Raw genomic sequence first — 21,792 nt, 5'->3', positions numbered from 1 at the left:
AAGAAATGTTAACAAATTTTGTTAACATTTCTTCTTTGCATGCAGAAGGTTGCGGGTTCAATTCCTGGTCAAGGCACATACCTAGATTTCGAATTCAATCCCCAGTTGGGACTCATATAGGAGGCAACTGATCTAATTTTCTCTGGCAGGAGCAGGCCTAAGCCGCAGCCAGACATCCCCCAAGGGTTCCTGGACTGTGAAAGGGTGCAGGTCAGGCTGAGGGCTGAGGTGTGTGTCATTTTTCCCCCTCCCCCCTCCTCCCAATGCACAAATGCCGTGCACTGGGCCTCTAGTATATATATATATAGAATCTCCTAGGGCAGTGATGGCGAACCTTTTGAGCTCGGCGTGTCAGCATTTTGAAAAACCCTAACTTAACTCTGGTGCCGAGTCACATATAGAAATTTTTTGATATTTGCAACCGTAGTAAAACAAAGACTTATATTTTTGATATTTATTTTATATATTTAAATGCCATTTAACAAAGAAAAATCAACCAAAAAAATGAGTTCGCATGTCACCTCTGACACGCGTGTCATAGGTTCGCCTTCACTGTCCTAGGGTGAGGATTAAAAAAAAGAATTTAAATAAAAATCATTCAAATTGGTTACTTATTAGTCATTCTGGTAAGAAGCTTGACAGGAAGGAGACCAACATAATTTGTTGAAGACAAATACTTAAATCACTGATAAAGTTCCATCATGTGTAGTTACTAGTCCCCCTGAGCCAGAAGACCATTCCAATCTGGCCAGTTAAAACAAGGCTAGGTTACTGTTTATTGGATCATGTGCCTGTTGTACATAGCGTCATCTCCACCTTCATAAAAAAAAGGCTCCTTGGGCCCTGCTTCATCCCCTCTCCCATCTGTTTGCAGGTTCCTGGCCGACCACTTGCTCCTCTCCCCTCACACTAAGGGGTTTTTGGAGGGCAAAGTCTTGGGACCTCTTCTTTCTGACTTTAAACCAGGACCTAATAAGATGTCAGTTTGGGTATGATTTCTTTAGTGAATACTTTGTTGTTTTGGTTGTTTATTAAGTCTCAGTTTAATGGATTCAATAGATTGTTGTTTGTTCAGGAAAAAATATGAAAAAAATTTTTGGTTCAGTTTGGGGCTTAGCACACGTATGTGCTTATTTTGGGTTTTGGTTCAGGTTTCCACTGAAGCCCTGGATTAAAATTTTTGACAAGTTGCAGAATTGGTCAATAGTTGCAAGCTTTCCTTTTCCTGTTCCACTCCTAGTTGGTTATCTCTGGCCTCAGAGGATAGAGCAGGGCCTCTGCTCACACACTCCTGGGTTCAAATTCCAGTTCTGCCACTTAGTAGCTAATTACCATCTCAAGACCCATTGTTTTTGGTTTTTTTCTAATCTATTAAATGGGAGAAAAGTGCAATTTAGTCCTTAATAGGATTAGGTAAGACAATACTGACACAATGTAGCATCTCATTCTATTGCTCTTTTTCACCCTGATGATTTTCTATGAAAATTCCAGAAAACAAAACAATAGCTACAACTCTTTTCTCTAGCCCATCTCATTATGATAATAGCAACCAATTTAATGCTTGTTGGTTGAAAGGGTGTTGGAAGCAGGGGTATTGTGTAAGCGGGGATTTCCCTGCAGCTGAAGTGGAGAATGAGTGGCTTGGAGAGTCTCAAGCTTTGAGGTCTTCAGTGAGCTGGAGCAGATTAGCTCTGCAGGCTGGACCGTCAGGAGCCACTGGGCTCAGGCCAGGCTGACCCCAAAAGGAAGTCAGCTAAAACATGCTGGAGGAAAGTAAGTGCAAAAGCAAATATTTAGGCCCAGCCGGGCATGGCTCAGTGGTTGAGCATCGCCCTATGAACCAGGAGGTCACGGTTCGATTACTGGTCAGGGCACATGCCTGGGTTACAGGCTCGATCCCCAGTGTGGGGCGTGCAGGAGGCAGCTGAACAATGATTCTCTCTCACCATTGATGTTTCTCTCTCTCTCCCCCTCTCTAACATGAATAAAAAATGTTTTAAAAAGTAAATATTTAGCAAAATAAAAGAGTGGGGGTTAATTATAGATATGATAATGTAATTGAAAGAACATTTACTTTTAAAGAATAGGTAAATGCATCACGATAATAATATTAGGATAAATAAAGCCAATAATTGTGCATTAACAGATACAAAATCAGTAACATATTGTTCCCGGGAATCCTGCATGCCCATTAAAGATATTGCCTCCCCCGTCTACCTCCCTGAAGCCCTACTGGGAAGAGTAAGTAGAGAGTAAGAACTCTGAACATCCAGAGAGCTCCTGTCCTTTTGGTGGTTTCCCTAGGTGCTCCTTCCTGTCTGGGTAGAGGCACTGAGACAGCCCTCACACCATCAGCTTAGCCCCAGACTGCATTATTACTAAGTTTCTTCACACAGAGAAACAACACAAACGTAGAGTTAGGAGACAAAGCTAGGGAAGGCAAAGCATGTTACAACCCCAGTGTTCTGTTCCCATCACACCTCATTCTGTTCCATCCTCAGCTGGCTGGGAAGGGGGCCTCTAAGCACATAATTCAAGTTATGCTCTGAGTGGCAATCTATGCCAGCAGGGAGGAGAGAGAGGAGGCAGGGCAGAGGGGTGTCCTGGACCAGGAGAGGTGGGGCTGGAGGCAGGATACAGGGCTAGGGAGGCCACGGAAGAAAGGGTTTGGGACTCCCTCCCTCTGTATTAATGCCCTCCCTAATAAACAGAAACCCAATGAACAGAACCCCAGGTGCACGCAACTCGTGGGAAGGTCTGGCTTACTGTGTCACCGAGCCTGCCCACTCTGCTCTTCAAGGTGCCATGGGTTAGTCACAAAAGGAAATTCCACAGGCAGTTCCTAGCTCCGAGAGTGAGCAGCCCCTCTTAAAAACACGAAATTAGAGACAGCCTTTCCCTGGAGGAGGCTTTTTCAGGGCTGTGTTTTCTGGTTCCTTTATGTTGGATGGCCACAGCCCATGCCAGTCCCCAGTGCGGTGCCCACAAGATGGTGCTGAGCCCACACAAAGAAATGCTCTTGTGTTCCAGGGAGCCGGGAATCCAGCCCCCGAAATCATTCTCCACATGGGCAGATGAGTAAGCGTCACTTCCAAATAAACAGACACCGGCTGTTTTCGATAACAAAGAGCAAAGTGCGTGCTTGTTGGTGGAGCGTGCACTCTAACTCGTCTTGATTTGCCATAAATGGATTCTAGAGATTCTTCAGATCAGGGGTGGGGGCCACTCCACCCAGTGCGGGAATTTCCTCCTGAGAGGAGCAGTATTCACTGGGAACAATCAAGGCGCCCTGAACAGTCACCTCTGCCACACAACACCGCTTTGAACGTTTGCTCTGTGTATCGTACCCTGGGCTGCGCACCACACATTCCTTCAACTAGTCCCCGGTAAAAAGAATGTTACTGACAAAAGGAGCTTCACAGGATTTTTATTCCAATCCTTTCATTTCCGAGATGAGAACATCAAAGCACAGAGAAGTTAAATGACTTGCCTAAGATTCCATGTGTGACCAAAACATGTGTCTCGATTTCTGGTTCCACACGCCTTCCTAGACCCTCCTCCTCCAATGGCCCGCTAGCCCTTGTTTTCTTTTTCCTCTTTCACTTCCAATCTTCCAAGGCTGACATTTTTAACCGAAACTCAAAAACTCCCTTCTTTATTCTGGTTAAATTTTATCCTGTTCATTTAGTCCGTTATCTCCAGTCTGATGGAAGGTTTACAATGTCAATTCTATCTTAAAATATATCTACCGATTCCTTCGACAGGTTATGCTCATTTCTGCTTTAGAAACTTCCAGGTAAGATTAGGATGGTGATGTCTGTGACAAAAAGGCATGACTGTTCTCTATGCTCACCTCCAACTCAGATCATTATTTCAAGATCAAGGACTGTTATACTAATGACAACTTGGAAAATATTTTTAAACCGATTAGAATAAAAAAAAATAAAGCCTTGGTTTCATCTTTAAAGAGGAAGGGGGTTGAATCCACATTAGCAGGAAGTGACCCTGTGAGGAGCAGCTGGGGCCATGTCAATACATGTTTGGAATTGAGATGCTGAGACCACAGGGTGAGTGAGCGCTCGCACTGAAACATAGGAAACGTTAAGAGCTGCTGAAAACAAAATGACTGGGAATAACCTCAGAGTAAAAGAACAAGATGTCAAGTTCCCGGGAGCTGACCTGTGGTCCTTGGGCTGGTCCTTGAGCTGATCTGTGGTCCTTGGGCTGGTCCTTGGTCACAGGTGACCGGATCTAACCCCTGACGAGTCACATTCTCTCTTATTATTGCTTCAGGAAGCACAGCAAGCCTCTAATTTTCTGACCACTCTTCTCCATCCCTGCATCCTCCCTAACTAACTCATGCCGTTTGTTTTTCTGGGGCTCTTATCCCAGCATCCGCGTACCCTACCTCAGCAGGGAGTTCAGACAGTCTGCAGTGGCCCAGTGCCCACGTCCACGTCCCCAGCAGAACATGACCTTCCCCAAGGCCAATTTCCTGGACCCAAGCACCAAACAAAGGCAAGAGTAGCTGTCCTTATTCCTGTTTAACCTTTGCCATTTACAAATCCCTTTCATGCTCACCATTGCTTTTCTACCTCACGAACACCTGTCCTTATTCCTGTTTAACCCTCTACCATTCACAAATCATTTGCATGCACACTATCTCATTTTCTTTCTCACGGCACCCCTATGAACTGTGAAATATTTCCATTTCAAAGCTGAAGACACTGAGGCTCAAAGAAATGAAGCCAAACCCCAAACACCACATAGCTTGTCATTGGCAGGGTTGGGTTTTCACCCCCCTGGTCTTGTGACTTTGGGTCACAAACTTTTCCCAGCACACTTAAAGGAGACTACGTTTATGTGATTTCACATGTTAGTAGACATAAGTCACCAATCTCATCTTTTGATGTTTTATGGTTGTGCTTGTTTTATACCAAATTTCATGCCAATAAGTGTATTTATATTTGCCATTCAAAAAAAAACCACACCCAAAACACCTATATATCATTATATATATATTTTTTTTTACCAATAAAGCCGGTTTTTCCTGATCAGTCTATTCATCATTAACACACTGCTGGCTAGGTGATCATCTGCACATTCCACTTTGTGAACTCTGCCGTCCTGAGTTACCTGACTACACAGCATTGTGCTGAATTCACGCTGTAAAATGGGAAAGACTCCTAAGATGATTACTGTCGTACTTAGATGAAGCAATGACTATCGAGACTTTAGCTATCAGATGTTCAATTGATGATATTACTCACATACATACATATGACCAGTACATACTACTACTACCTCTTCATTACATTCATTACAACCAAATACTTTTGTTTTCTTAACAAGTGTCTGATGAGGTATAAGGTAGCAAGGTCCAATAACTCAGAAAAGCAGAAAAACTATTTCATCCCCTTGGCCTGTTTAATTCTTTAGTTCTTCCCACGTTCAGCAATCTCTGGAGTCCACAATCCAGAGGAGAAAACAGACAAGCAGCCTTAACGGCCCCTCCCTAATGACTGAACCGCTCTAGCGAGAGTGCCCACTGCTCTGGAGGAGGCAGCTTAAACTGAGTTTGGGGAAAGGGTCAGAAAAAAAAGAGGTGGAACTGAGTCTTGAAAGATAGGGAGCATAAGAGAAATAAGTCACACAGAGAAAGACAAATACCGTATGATTTCACTTATATGTGGAATCTAAAAACAAAATAAATGAACAAAACAAAAACAGACGACTCATAGAGACAGAGAACAGACTGATGGCTGCCAGATGGGAGAGGGATTGGGGGATTGGGTGAAAAAGGTGAAGGGATTAAGAAGCGCAAATCGGTAGTTATAAAACAGTCAGGGGGTGTAAAATATAGCATAGAGAATATGGTCAATAATATTGTAATAACTTGTATGGTGCCAGGTGCGTACTTGAAATATTTGGGGGATTACTTTGTAAAGTATACGATTGTCTACTCACTATGCTGTACACCTGAAACTAATACAAAATAATATTGACTGTAAACTGTAATTGAGAAAAAAATTTAGTTTCGTGGTGCCACCCCAGACTGGCTGAATCGGAATAGCAAGTTCCCAGGCGCTTCTGAATCAAGGCTAGGTTTGGACACCGTATCAGTTTCCTGCGGCTGCCATAACACATTGCCATAGACTTGGTGACTCAAAACAACACAAAGTTATTCTCTCACAGTTCTGGAGGCCAGAAGTCCAAAGTCAAGGTGCCTGTAGGGCCGCGCTCTGGTGGAAGGTCTGAGGACAATCCTTCCTTGCCTCTTCCAGCTCCTGATGGATCCAGGAGTTCCTTGGCTTGAGGCTGCCCAACGCCAATCTCTGCCTCCATCTCCACATGGCCTTCTCCTCGTTATGCGTCTTTCCTCTGCCTGTTTCTCACAGAATGGACTCATCTCAAGATCCTTAACTAACTTACCTCTGCAAAAGGCTTTTTTTCCAAATAAGGTCCATTCATAGCTTTGGGACCTATCTTTTGGGATGGCCACCATTCAACCACTGCCTACCAGCCGTGGGCAAACTACGGCCCGCGGGCCGGATTCGGCCCGTTTGAAATGAATAAAACTAAAAAAAAAAAAGACCGTACCCTTTTATGTAATGATGTTTACTTTGAATTTATATTAGTTCACACAAACACTCCATCCATGCTTTTGTTCCGGCCCTCCGGTCCAGTTTAAGAACCCATTGTGGCCCTCGAGTCAAAAAGTTTGCCCACCCCTGGCCTATACCATGGCAGCAGTTCATCTGGATGAGTGTGAGAGGGGATGAGGATGCAGAGGTCCCAGCTAAGCTCCCTGACAGTGGCAGGGAGAGAGGAAGAAAGGGGGAGAGAGCCATTCAGGACTACTCAGACCCACAGCTACATGTCCAAGTCTCAGGGCACATAGAATTACTATATGCGGGATGCAAAAAATCACCACAACCATAAATTAACAAAATGCTAGACTATGTTACCCTCAAAATATAGGGGAGAGCTTTTTCTTTTTTAAATCCTCACCAGAGGATATTTTTCCCATTGCTTTTCAGAGTAGAAGGGAGGGAGGGAGGGAGGGAAAGAGAGAGAAACAGAGACTAGTTGCCTCCTGCACATGCCCCTACTAGGGACAGGGAGTGAACCTGTAACTCATGTACGCCCTTTACCGGGAATCGAACCCTCAACCCTTTGGTGAGAGGGATGACGCTTCAACCCAACCACTGATCCCCACTGGCCAGGGCTACGTGAGAGCTTTGAAGGGCTGAAAAGGCTTTTAGTTATTTCACTTTCTAAACTAAATTAATTTTATATGAAGTTAGGATTTCATCCTTATGGTGAGGACACTTTCTCCTCACCACCCCAGCAACTTCCAGTCCAGACAAGTCACTGTGGTAGCATGCAATTGGCTATTTCTGCCTTTCAAATTGTTTCCTTAGGAGCAGGCAATATTTTTGGTCACCAATGTTAAAGAAGGTCCCGTTACACCTCCCTTCTCACCACCCACTAGGGGCCCCAAATCTTCACTGAGAGTGGATCGCCCCTCATTTTTACATTGATTCATGTACTACCATTAAAGTCCTACAGTATAATTATTTGTGTCAGTTCCCAGACTTGCAAAGGTCTTCTGTCCTCTCACAAAGGAATTGCCCTGCTTGGCAACAAGGTTTGCAGGCCAGAAGGCCAGTAGGTGGGAAGGAATCAGGTTCTATGTTGAAGTTAAAGTCACAGGCAGGGAACAACAGCTTTCAGAATCAGATTCCTAGTGATTTCATCATACGTCCCTACAGTATAATGTAAAGGGCACACCCCTAACCTCTACCCCATAAGACTGTCCCAGAGCACCCCTTAGCTAGCAATCTGCAAGGACCAGTCTCTAGGCCAGTCTGTCTCTGTGTTTGACCACAGCATCCACAGCAGAGCTCCCCGAATATTAACATGCATGAGTCAGCTGGGGATTATAAGTGCATTTTCTGACACAGTGGGTCAGGTATGTGTGGCCCATCTTCATTTATGTCAGGGGGGAGGAAACCAAGGTTCCTTACCTGCTGCTGAAATGATAGCTATAATGGTGATGATGCCAATGACAACAAACGCTAATATTTACTGAACACTTTCCACGTGCCACACCCTGGGTTAAGTGCTTTACAGACATTACGACTCCCTTAGCACCAAGAGAGCTGAGGAAAATGGGAGTGGTTAAAAGATGTTTAGTAGAAAAAAAGGAAACATATTATAAATTCCAGGATGTGCAGGACGTCAATCAAGTGTCACCAGAGAGAGAGGACGATGCTCACATTGTCCCAGTCCAGGACTAGTTAGGAAGTTCTAAGTGCTTGATATTCCAGAAAGCATCCTTGGGCCAAACAGGTCAATACCACAGGCCAGGTATATTAAGATATAAGAGGCCCGGTGCACAAATTTGTGCACCCGTGGGGTCCCTTTGCCTGGCCTGCGGGGATTGGACCGAAACTGGCTCTCTGACATCCCCCAAGGGGTCCCAGGTTGCGAGAGGGTGGTTCTTGGGTGACGCACCGCGGAATCAGGCTCCCTCCTCTCTGGTTCTGGGTGTGTCACCCGAGAACCACAGCTGCCAAGTCACCGCAGCTCAGTAGCTCCTGCATTGTCTGCCCCTTGGTGGTCAGTGTGTGTCATAGCTACTGGTTAGCTGGTAGCTTAGGCTTTTATATATATAGATGCCTGCTGTCTTTTGGTGCCATCCAGGTTAACCTCTGTGGGCTTGGCTCCATTCAGCTACCTTGGGAGTGACATGCCCACATAGGGAGGGCTTCCTCTGGTGGGCTCCTCTGTTCCATCCTGGGATGGGCACACTCAGCCCTGGGCAGCTTAATCAAGGCTACGTCTGATTCTCTCCAGGTGTCCCCCAGATGTCCTTGGACATACATGCGGTGTTCTGCTGCTGACTCGACTGACAAACCACTTTGCCTGGAGGAGATGGACATGGTTTATATCCAAAGTGGCTTCTTTATTTGCTATGACTATTCCTTGGGCAGGGTCTTGGAGATCGTCAGACCCAATACTCTGCAGGGAAAGACTGGGCAGGCTGCCACTGAGGAAATCCAGACTGGTGGAGTGAGTCAGATGGTGTAACTCAGTAACTGTCAACTGCTGACCTGTTTCACTCAGCCCCACATTATTTTTCTAAAATTTCATGCCCTCCAGTTTGCCACAATCTAATCACTCTTCTTATACCCAGCCCACAGTGAACATTCATGTCCCCTTCCTGTCCCTGTATGTATCTGAATTTCAGACCCTAATCTATAATAAAATAAGAATAAATCATTTATAACTTTTGTTCTGCTTGTAACATTTCAATATCTATACTATGATTCATTGTTCCCCTAAAATGTAAATGATGAGGTATAAGTATTCAAGCTTTCAAAACAACCATATAACAGTTCTTCAGGACCCCACCAACTGTTCATTCCCATGTCAAACATTTCTTAATACATGAATCCTAGGAGGCAGAGGGGCAAATACCAAACTCTTCACTTTGCTTCAAAAGTCACTTTAAGGACAGGGTCAGCTCAAGCTTTGAGAAGGACATGATACTCAACTCCTAATCAGCCTCATCCTCTCAGAGGCACCCAGCTCTCATTTTTAAAGGAGGGTTCCATCTTCACTAGCAGGTGATGCAACGAGAAAAGCAGTAATTGCTGAGAATGCGCAGACCTTTCTCAGGAGCTGCTTGCTCGGTCAGAGCATTCCGAGTTGACATCACGCTCCATCATTGCGACACGCAACAACAATGCCAGAAACTAGATCACAGAATTGGAGCATGGACTACCTGGTAGTTGGGACTTCAAACAATGGGGTCAACACAATAAAATGCATCCACCCAGATCACCAATGTCCTCGGGGAATCTTCGAGAAGGGGACAATGGTGGCCAATCCGAGGAAGTAAATTCTGCTCTAGAGAGTGGGGGGGGGGGGGGGGTAAGAGGGCACACAGCTTGGTCTGGAGAGCAGCCTAACATCTCGCGCTGGTGGGGACCCCTTAGAGAAAGGCTGCCTGTTCTGCCTTGTCTCCTCCCCCACTGTCAGCAAACAGCCCCACATTTGCAGCAGCTTCCCACCTGGTTCCAGGTGCAAAATGTACAGAGATCATTTCTGTGAGCCTGGGCTCTCCTATATTCACCTGAGTCCTTGTACATACTTCCCTTGTACATTTCCTTCTCCCCTGTTTTCCACCATCCCTCCTCCCGTGTTTTCTATCTCTTCTCTTCCACCTCCCATTTTTCCAGTTTGAAGCCACTGCTGGCAACACTGCAATCTCTGGAGGGAGGCCAGGCGTGCTTGCGGCTGAGGCAGCCCAGGAATGCGAGACAGCCACCCTGCCTAGGGGTCAGGAGATGCAGGTGACTGGCAGAGCTGTCAGCAGTCCAGGTAGGTCTGACCAACAATTAGAAGCGCAACAGCTTTCCTACCGTGGAAATGCTGCAAAAGCTCCCGCTGGCCACACAAATGGATGCACACCAGTGGTTCTCAACCGTCCTAATGCTGCGACCCTTTAATACAGTTCCTCATGTTGTGGTGACCCCCAACCATAAAATTATTTTTGTTGCTACTTCATAACTGTAATTTTGCTACTGTTGTGAATCGTCATGTAAATATCTGATATGCAGGATGTATTTTCATTGTTCGCAACCCACAGGTTGAGAACCACTGCTTTAGACAAATGAAATTGACTGGGATAAGTTGTTGGGCGGGGAGAGGGAAGAATATTAACGTTCCAGTTAGCTTTTAACAACTTTACCCCAAAACAAATGTAATTAAAATGAAATGACGGTTTCTGGCCCTAATCAGGTGTCCAAACAGTTACCCTGTTCACCTGTTTTAGAGTGAAATTATCTGGGGGCAGGAGGACCAGGGAGCAATGACATAATAAGTTGTTTAGATTTTAAAAAGTTAAAAATTCCCCAAACAAACCCAAAACCATTCAGATAAAAAACACACACAACAGGCTGTTTAGAAAAATTAGGCTTTAAATACACTGACCTGAAAACAATCTAAAGAACAGGCTGTTCTGTAGAACAGCTCGAGTTTCTGCTTGTGCTTTCATTTTAGAAAACAAACACTCAGACGCCACAGTGGGAGGAGCTCCACATGGGGATTCAAACTCACAGAAAATGGCCCCGGGGTCGGAAACTGAACACAACCAACAGGGCACTGGACGGACTCTCTGGGAATACAGGCCCCTTACCTTTCACAAGAGTCATTATCTAGGGACAGAGATAACTCCCTCCCCCCACCAGTAACATAAATCATGGTCTCCAAAGTGTTTGCTGGACGCCACAGTGACTAATCACCCCACTTTTGTCCTCCCTGTTCAGGGAACCTCCTGGGGGGGCAAACAGGTCATTTTAAAAGCAAGGTAGCTGCTGGGTTTGGAGGTAAGACTCCCATTCAAACTAATAAGAGAGAGAAAAAAAAAAGACCTCAAAAAGTATTTCCTAAAGTACAGAGAAGTGCAAATCATCTTATCAGAAACTCATATTGTTAAATAGAGAAGAAAGTATTAAAATAGATCAGTCAGATGTGGCAAAAAGCTCTTGGTTATTTTTAAATGTCAAAATCAAAAACAAATATTAGGCGTATTAAATACACAACAAACAGACCCTGGCCAGGTGACTCAGTTGGTTGAAGCGTCATCCCATACACCAAAAGGTTGCAGGTTCAATTCCTGGTCAGGGTGCGTACAGGAGGCAACCGATCGATCTCTCTCTCAAATCAATAAAAAACAAAACAAAAATAAAAACATATCCATGGATAAGGATTAAAAATATATACACACGCAACAAACAGGATGAGTGTAATAGTAATAATTTTCTAGTTTATAAGTTCGTAATTTTAGGGTGAATTTTTAGAGTGACATATTCAGGGTCAGACTGGACCATTTAGGTAGCTACCTCCCTGTGTGTGTGTGATATAGATAAAACTTACCCCATATTCCTTCTGTACTCCATCCATAGGAATGACGCATGTTACTGATAACCAGCTTGTACTTTGATTAACACTTGTGATGACGTATGTTACTGACAGCCACTTGGACTGTCGTGGGCCAGAACAGACTTAAAAAATGGGTCCCCGAATCAGACATCAATCAACGTCCCATATACTCTTACTTGGACAATGAGAAACTCACTTTGTAGTCTATATTCATTTAGGGGGGAAAAAATGTTCTCTCGGGAAATTTACGGTGCTTCTGTGCAAAAAGTCAACCTACAGCGTGTAAGTGGCTCAAGAAACTCCAGAATTGCTCGACCTTGACTGGAAAAAAATGTTTAACCCAATTTATTAGCATAGCGCTCGGGGTAGGCCAGTTCTCTAACGTGTGAGTTAAACCCCATCCGGGGCTTCATTTCACTGCCACGTCATCGCTTTTTCCGTCTATCCTAGTGCCTTCTGCTTCCGCAAAATGGTCCTCCCTTCCTCTCCCTTTAAGGCAAAGGTGGAACTCATATAAGTCCAAGCAAAGAGCAGAACACACCACAGGCACCCAGGCTGCAGGGGTGACTGTGGCCACTGTGACACTGCTTCCACCGATGAGCATCAGAGACGGCAGTGAGCCCTCGAGAAACTGCTCTCTGAGTTCATGGCAGGGACTACAGGACCAGATAAACCGGCATGAAGCAGGGACAGACCAGAATGCTGAGTAAGTTTGTAAAAAGGAAATCTCACTTTGGTCTGGGAGCGAATCAGCGTTCTGTTAGAGCTAATCAGAAACCTCCAAGCTTAAAATGAAGATGCACGTAAGCTGGGGGCGCCCGAGATTCGAACGCGAGCCTCTCATGCCTGGTAAGGTAATACATTCAGCTCTGTGCTTACTGAATTGCTGGCCTTCTGATCTAACTGTAATCAACTCTACAAATAACCAGAAGTTGTTCTGACGCGGGAACAGGAAGAAGAACACAAACAAAACAGGGCCTAGAAACGCTAGTCAACGCACAAAGCAGGAAGTGACAGCTCATCTCCACCTGGCTAGCACACAGCGTGCCTTCACCCCTGCTGAAACAGCCCCAGGATGCCCCTCCAGGAGGTAAACCGTCACTGGATTTCTCACCAAAACGCACCCCGCACCCCGGGCTGAACATGGCTCAAGGCAGTAGCCAGCAAACTGGGTTGTGCAAGCTGGGTCTTCTTCCTCACCCTCCCTGAGAATGTGTTTAATTCCTTTCACAATTAAATTAGTGTATGGCTTAGTAATTTTCACTTAAATGAAAGGAAAAATGCTTTAACAAAATAGGAAAGAGCCTTCTGCTGCTCCCAGTTTAAAAAGACATTTTCTTTACCACCTTAAATGGCAGCCATCCCAGAGCTTCAGCGGTTCAGCAGGATGGAAGTCTGCATCGTGGTGTCCACTGTGGCTGCGAGAAGCCCTCTCCAGCGGGACAGGCAGCCCCTCCAAGCTCTGTTGGCAGACGGCCACCTCCCGCTCTCCTGATAACCTGCCTTAGGACGGGACCTGCCTGTTTCTGCACAGCGTACGGGACTGGGTACAGGACACTGGGTTCTGCTCCCAGTTGCCCACTAACTGTGTGACCTTGGGCAAGTCCTCTGACTTCCCGGGAATCCCGTTTCCCAATCTGGACTGTGAAGAGGTTGGGCTAGTTTATGTCTCAGGTTCTTTGTAGCCATAAAATGTGAAAACCGTGATTCCCCACCTCCCATTTTGCTACCTTTTGATTGACTCCCAGCTACGTCTGGCTAGTACTAGGGCACCCACGAGGACAGTCAGAGGAAATCTTGAAATGGGGACCACAGAAGGCCTCAGATGTGGATTTTATCTGCTTTTTCTGCTGGAGAGGAAAGAAAGTACTGCTGGAAGGAACCTTAGCCATCATTGAGCCAAACCTCTGGTGACAGGTGAGGAAACCACGCCAGCAAAATTCCTCGACTTTCTTTCCCAAGGTTGCAGATCGGGCAAGGGAGCCAGTCCAGGCCTCCCGGCTGCTCTCTCACACAGAGGTCTTTTCACCTCCCTCCGGAGGGCCTCAGAGGGTAATCGACAAACACTTACCCAACAGCTCTGGGCAATACCCCAAGGAACTCTTTTAAACTTTCAACTGGCCTGGCCACTCTGGGAACACTTAGACAGGCATAGGGACAGCAACAGCTCTAGTGAGACACAAACTGGCTGATTTTATCAATGCAGAAATCCGTTAGCCTTCTGACTGAAAGAAAAGCTTGCAGGAGCACCTAGCTGGTAGATAAGGGCCTGCGAGGGAGATAGGAGGCCTCACGAGGGTGGGGTCCTGCTCTGGTACCTGGCACAGAGCGTTGATATTTACTGGACAGATTCGAGTCTGCACGATACCTCCGCTCCACTTGCTTCTTGTAAAAAAATCTGAGCTTAGAATAACACCGGAGACCAGGGTCTCTAAGCCTCTAACCCAGCGGTTCTCAACCTGTGGGTCGTGACCCCTTTGGGGGTCGAATGACCCTTTCACAGGGGTCACCTAAGACCATCGGAAAACACATATATAATTACATATTGTTTTTGTGATTAATCACTATGCTTTAATTATGTTCAATTTGTAACAATGAAAATACATCCTGCATATCAGATATTTACATGACGATTCATAACAGTAGCAAAATTACAGTTATGAAGTAGCAACAAAAATAATTTTATGGTTGGGGGTCACCACAACATGAGGAACTGTATTAAAGGGTCGCAGCATTAGGAAGGTTGAGAACCACTGCTCTAACCTAAAAGCAGAAACAATGACCTACTGCATACTCTCAGTACGTGGCTGGGAAACCACCCGGGGTTGGAGAGAAGAGGCAGGACTTTGGAGTCAGATAAAACCCAGGATGTGAAAATCTCACATTGGCCGCATCACGGAGCCTCTCCGCCTCGAGTCCACCACACCCGGTTACCCCGAGTTTCTAATAAGATGGCCGGGATAATGCACACAAGGTGCAGAGCCGACTCCAGGAAAGTCAGTCTGCTTTCTCCTCTCAGGAGCTATGGGTATAAACCCTGTTTCTAGGCCAGGCAAAACTCCAGGCCACTGGCATCCTCTTCCAAGAGAAGCAATCATCAACGGATGCCAACAATGTTACAAAATGACTCAGTATCGTTTTAATAAATATATTCCCATTAAGACATCCGATTTTTCAAACACGTACAGGAAGCATAAAACACAATTCAATATATACAAGTAAACAGGTTTTACATCCTCCATACATAGTTAGACACCAAACATATATGTATGTCTCAACCTTTTCTTGTGAGTAAGCAGAGAGCTAGGACTAGGAGGGAAAAAATTATTTTCTCATCTCACAAAATGAGGTTGGGATAGATGAACAACGTGAACTACTAGCCTCAAAATTACATGATCCCAAGTGCAGAGAATGAGGGAACTACGAAATAATGACAGATGTTTATTGACCAGAAGACACAGACTCAGAGAGATAAATGCACTGAAATGTTTTAATGGCATGACTGTACAATGTCGCTGCCATTAAATATATTACTGGTAACAACAGTTATTGTTAAGGGCCGCTGGCAAAAACACTCGGTTTAAATATGTCGGCTGAAACTCAGAGCGAAGGCAGAGCCACGCCCTGGGGGCGGACCTAATCAAGAGATTGGGATGCCACTCAGTTTGACCTTCCCGCCCAGTGTTAAGGGGGTGGATCTCATGATGTCGCCAGGAACTCAAGGCCCACCCAGATGTGATATAGTTCCTGTTATTCGAGGTATAAATAAATCTGCTTGCGGTGCTGATGCTCTCTGCGTCTGTCCCTCCATGAGAGGGCAGACGCCACACCCAGACCCAGCTTTCGCTCTATTTCTGTCTCAGTCTTGTGTTTTTTTCATTTTTCCTTAAACCTCATCGTGTTCTAATCAAGATTCATCAACCCCCGTGTTCTCTCTCTCTGTGCTGGTCACGGGAAGAGAGAACCCCCATTCATAGTTATAGCTACATTGGTTTTGCAAACTCTGAGCATAGGGAGAGGGTCTCACCACTCACTCCATAGGAAAGCAAGCTGATCTGCGGGCTGTGCGTTGCCCAGTACTGCTATAGGTACACTGCAGACAGTGAAGGTGGGTATGATAATGCCGCCATTCCTTAATTATCTGGGGTCCGATCGTTTTTATCTTATTACGAATATAATCCATAAACATTATGATACAAATACAGAACTTTTGAGCACAGAAGGTCTCTAATAGAAATTGGAGTTGAAATCAGCATATCAAGTCTCAAGTTTATCCTTTCCTAGCATGTGCATTTGTTAATCTTCATCACAACAGTGATCCTTTAAAATGAAAATTCCCATGGGCCCCACCCTAAATCGACTGAATCAGAATCCCTGGGCCAGGGGTCTGGAAACCTACATTTTAGCAAGTTCCTCAGGTTGATTCTTATCCATATTAAACTGTAAGCCACCTGAACTATCAAGGATAGATGAGCGATGGTGAGAGGTACGCTCTTTCTATGATAAAACTAACACATTAAAATGAGTCATAAAGATAAGGCTTTGTGTATAGATGTACATTATGCAGAAATTTGCATACACACAGGAAGTTGTCAAGGGAAGGGAATCAACATTTACTAATTGCCTGCGATAGTATAGCTCTTGACCAAATTTTAGTATATGATTCAATCTTCAAAATAACCCTATTTGGATGAAAAAAGTTAAGGCTTAGGCAGAGTAACTTTTCTGAAGTCACAAGCCTGGGACAGGGCCCAGCACGGTTGTGAAACTAGATTTATCTGGCCCAGTCTTCTCATTCTATTGTATTAAGCTCATATGCCTATGAAAGCACACACACACACTCATGTCATAAGATAGCCATATGGTAAAAAGGCATAGGAATTAAATTATTTTTAGAACTTTTTTGCATTTTGAAATGTAGTTTTAAAGATCTTACAATATCAACGAATATTCTTTGGTCTATCTGCTGACAACAGAATAAAGGGTATGACTACTACCAAAACCACATTTAACAGCCTGAATGTTAGTAAGCAGAAGTGTGTTTTGAGGCTTGCTAGGGTCAAACTTAACGGCGATTCTTGATTTGCTCAAGCTACAAATTTTTGCAAATGAAACATCTTCATATTCATTCTGTAAGTCGTATTACCTTACAAAGGAAAACGCCAACGAACATGGTTTAGCACATGTCAATCCAATGACCATTCCGGGCCTCCCCTCCCCCTCCAGCATCTGACATTCCAGGTCCCCTCCACTAGGAAACCCCCTTCTGCTGGCTCTGGAGTCATGTTCTCCCGTGGTTCTTCCTTGCTCTTTTGCCAAAATTCTCTCTAGATCCTGCCTAGGTCCTTCCTTCTTTTCTCATAAGGCTCCATCCTCAACTTCTGCCTCCATACAGTCTTTCTGAAAACAATCTCTTCTCCCACCTCTTGACTTATTTGTATTGCAAGGACTCCCAACCCAGCCCCGGCCTTCCTCTGGAGCACAAAGCCCCCATCTGTCCGGGGGATGCCATATTCCCAACACTTCAAACTCAGCACCTCTAAAACACAGCCTCTCACCTCCCTCCAAGCTTCTTCCGCAGGTATCACTGCTCTGGAAATCTGTTGGCGTTAGCTGTTCCTTCTCCACTGAGAGGGCAGATTGTGTCAATCCTTCCTTTTGCATCAGTTCCTTTCCCATTTCACTGCCATCACCCATTTCAGGCCTCCCCCCATCCTTTCTAACTGGTCTTCCTGTCTCTAGTCTCTGCCCTGCCTTTCCTCCCCATGTCCCCACAGCTACCAAAAGGACACACTCCTCATGTGCAGCCATGATACTCCACTGTCCAAATATCTTCAATGTCTTCTACTGGTTAATCCACTCATACTTCCTAGCTTGGCATTCAAGACCAGTATCATTTGGTACCAAATGTTCTCCAGTTGTATTTCCCACCAGATGCCTCTATAGACCAGTTCTAACTCAACTGGGCTCACTACCTTTCCCTGAATATGCTCCGTGCTTTCCTATTCTGCTACTTCTCCTGTCTCAAATGCCTCTTCCTCATCTCTTTGATGGAAACCACATTCTTCAAGGACTTGCTTAAATATTGTTTTTTTCCTCAAAAAAGAGTCCCCTGACTCCCAGAGGACCTCTTCCTCTTCAAATCACCAATATACATATATGTATTTTTTGGCATTTACCACGCCATTATTTTTGTGTATTTTATTTCCTCACCTACAGTACTGTCTGACAGGCCAGGCCTCTGTGGCTCAGTGGTTGAGCGTCGACCTATAAACCAGGAGGTCACGGTTCAATTACCAGTCAGGATACAAGCCCGGGTTTTGGGTTTGATTGCCAGTAGGGGGCGTGTAGGAGGCAGCCAATCAAAGATTCTCTCTCATCATTGATGTTTCTATCTCTCTCCCTCTCCCTTTCTCTCTCTGAAATCAATAAAAACACATCAAACACACACACACAAAAGGTCTGAGAGGGAAGGAACCAGATCTTTTTGATGCTGAATCCTCCGTTCTCTCTAGCACAGTGCCACACTCATAGTAGTTACTCAAGGGGGATTTGCTGCATTACATTTATAGGACTCCTAAAAGTTTGCAAAGCACATTTACATTCAATATCTCATTTGTTCTATTTGGAACTTAAGTTTATTACAGGTAGCATTCAAGACTTACAATCTGATTTCTGTTGCTTAATGCAATTATCGGCACTATCTCTAACTTTGTAACTTCATTATTTTTGTTGTTGTTAATCCTCACCCGAGGATATTTTTCCATTGATTTTTAGGGAGAGTGGAAGAGAGAGGGAAAGACAAAGAGAAACATCAATGTGAGAGAAACATTGATTGGTTGTCTCTGCACGAGCCCTGACCAGGGCCTGGGACGGGGAGGAGCCTGCAACCAAGGTACGGGCTATGGACCAGAATCAAAGCTGGGATCCTTTGGTCCACAGGCCGACGCTCTATCCACTGAGGCAAACCGGCTAAGACTATAACTTTATACCTTTAAATGAAAGTATCTCTTACATTGCTTTACTTTGAACACTCATAGTGCCATGTGGCCTCTAAAGCTAAAAAGCAGCATTTTGAGTCAAAGAAAGCCTACTTGCCAAACTGGTTTTTCTCTCTGCCTACAGGTTAAGTGCACAAATGGAAGGCCTCTATAAGCAGATGAGAGTAATGGCAAAATCAAAATTTTAAAGAGAAGTAAGAAATTCCTTTCTGAAGATGTTAAGATAAAAAAAAAAAAAAGATTTTCCTATCTATCCAGTTGGAATCCTATTTATGGGTCAGTCTCCAACATTCTTGGAGTTGCTATTCTAGCATATTAACAATAAAAAACCTCTAACTGTTGAACGATGATTCCTTGCTAAGAGACTGAATATGGCTAATAACAATGATGGTCTTGAATACCCAAGTGCCTTGGAGGAGCTCCATTAACATCTGTTGAATGAACAAGTAAATGAATGAATTCAGAGAAGGCCTTCCTATTTATTGTTTGAAAATTGAAAGTGTAAGTTTTCAGAGATGAATGGAAGGATATGTTAAATCTGAAAAAGTGGGGGAAAGTGCATTGAGGGGCAAGAACTGTGATATGTCAACTCTTGTTGTGATGGATCCTACTCTGGCTGCTGGAGAAGCAGGCGAAGGAGGGGTGAATGTCAGGCACTGCCCGTCTGACTAGGTCTCTTTGGAGTTTAGGTTGCAAGTTCCTCCAGGGCAGGCACTCTCTGGCCCTAGCCCTGTGCTCTGCATATAAAATGTGCACCATAAACGTAGTATGAGATGCAAAGACCTTCATGAGCTGCCTGTGCATACTGACATTTCAGTCCTTCACATCTATTCTTCCTTACCTCGTGGGAATAGTTAAAAATACAACACTTAATCCCGTAACACACTGCCTTGTACGCACGCGCGCGCACACACACATGTACTTGACAACTGGTAGTTGTTATCATTATCATCTTTGAGGCTTTGTATATGCCTCAAAGGTAGCATTTAATGGACTGTGTTGTCAGTACTTGTCTGCACAGGTTGCAAGTGTCCTGGGGTGGGCTTTTCATCCTTTTACTAGTATGCTCAGTGCCTAGCACGATGCTCACTCCACAGCAGGCCCTGAGGCTGGTTGCATGACTAAGCAATCGAGGTCCAGGTTCAAGGCCTGCCTCTATCCCAGCCCACTGGGTCACCTTGAAGAGTCATTTAAACTATCTGGGCCTCAGTGATGTCTGTCGGTCCTTCCAGCCTAGAGAAGCTAGCAATCTATAAGGAGACTTACAGAAGCTCCCATGACAGTCACTGGCAGAACTGAGAGGAGAAACCAGTTCCTGGAGTCTCATTCACTTAGTTCACCCTTCGTCACAGAGGCCTCACACACGTCTCCTTAATCACAATTCGCTTAAATGTCATTGTCACTTAGTGTAATCCCCAACCCTGGTGGATCACTGGCACAAATCACATGCCCCTTGGGAGTCCTTCAGTCCCTTAGAAAAACCATTTCCTCTTTCATGTAGACTTCGGAGACACACAAATTTAGTTACCTCAGGTAGAACGGATCAGCCTTAACAAACTTAGTTTCTCGTGCTTTGGATGAAATCACTTGGAAATCCTTGGTTCTGAGTCCTCCATCTCTTCCACATCAAGATCTAAAAAAAGAAAAGAAAAGCTCAGTGTCTCAAGATTAGCTGCCAGGATTTGATGTGTTGGCAACAATAGTAATTACAATTAGCATTCACATTGAACACCTACTATAAGTCAAGCACTGAGCAAAGTGATTGACATATGTGACCTCATATAGTCTTTATAATACCCCTGAATATGGTAGGCATTCCCCACTTACAGCCATACTAAAAGAGACTCTGAGAGGTCACAGAATATGCTCAAGGTCACACAACTAGGTTCTGTTGATCTGGGACTTAAACCCAGGTTCAACTGATTCCAAAGCCTGGGTTATTAACCTGTAAGTCGGGGTTTTAAAAAATTTTTTGACAGTGACCCACCGTTTTTAAAAATTATATAAACAAACTCCAAAATGTCAAACATCAAAACAGTGCTTACTCTTACTGTGTGCCATGCATTAAGACCCGATTCTTCTCTATATCTTTTCAAAAATTCCAAGAGTAACCCATTCAACTGATTTCACAATCTTCTAATGGGTCCCTACTCTTTGGAAAAACACCACGCTTAGATACAGCACCTCACCTCACTAGAAGTTTCTCTCAAAGCACGCACTAAACCCTCCTATGCTTTTCAACCTTGAGAACCTGACCGAGTAGTTGAGCTTTCTAATTAGGAGGAAAAGTCTTTAACCGTTAAAATAGGTATAAGGCACCATAACGCATATCATCTATAACGAATCCTTAAAAGCTATATTCAATTAGGGCCAAAGTCCAGAATGGTATTAATCACTTACCTATAGCAGAGCGGAAGTTATAAAGCGGAATCGCAGATGAACTAAAATCTAAGGTGATTAGTATACACTCTGCAAAAAAGTGGCTAACAGCGGGCGGCTGGGTTGGACCAACTGAACAGACCTAACTCTACTGCAGAAGTAGGAGGCTGGGATTGCACCCCCCCACCCCCGGGGGCAGGGCCCTGCCTTTGCATTTTCCATTCAATTAAAGGGTTTTGGTGTTGAACCAGGGAAATCATCAAGTCTCCGCAGGGTCAGGTCCGGGGTCCGAGTCGCAGTCTGGGGGTGGGGAGGTGCGACTGTCAGCGCAGCGCCCGAGCCTGTTGGACCCGCGCCCAGAACGTCCCTTGGGTGCGCATTTCTCCCCGGCCCCCCGCCCCCCGGCACAGCTGCGCAGATGGGCCGCTAGTTGCAGCGCAACCTGACCGACTCCGCA

General features: G+C 44.9%; 2 protein-coding genes across 3 annotated transcripts in view; both read right to left on the bottom strand.

Moving 5' to 3' along the window:
- Positions 1-20,541, bottom strand: part of RASA2 (RAS p21 protein activator 2) — a 198,458-nt gene extending 177,917 nt beyond the window's left edge. For both annotated transcript variants that reach the window (XM_014542697.1, XM_005869997.2), the window contains exon 1: positions 20,485-20,541. The gene's annotated coding sequence lies outside the window, so the exon portion shown is untranslated. The remainder of the gene's footprint in view (positions 1-20,484) is intronic.
- Positions 1-21,792, bottom strand: part of ZBTB38 (zinc finger and BTB domain containing 38) — a 54,357-nt gene that overhangs the window by 19,382 nt on the left and 13,183 nt on the right. The window contains exon 2 of the mRNA XM_005869990.2: positions 20,485-20,589. The gene's annotated coding sequence lies outside the window, so the exon portion shown is untranslated. The remainder of the gene's footprint in view (positions 1-20,484; positions 20,590-21,792) is intronic.

Source organism: Myotis brandtii, unplaced genomic scaffold, assembly GCF_000412655.1.
Source record: "Myotis brandtii unplaced genomic scaffold, ASM41265v1 scaffold312, whole genome shotgun sequence".
Lineage (NCBI taxonomy): Eukaryota > Metazoa > Chordata > Mammalia > Chiroptera > Vespertilionidae > Myotis > Myotis brandtii.
This window is presented reverse-complemented; position numbering and strand designations above follow the sequence as displayed.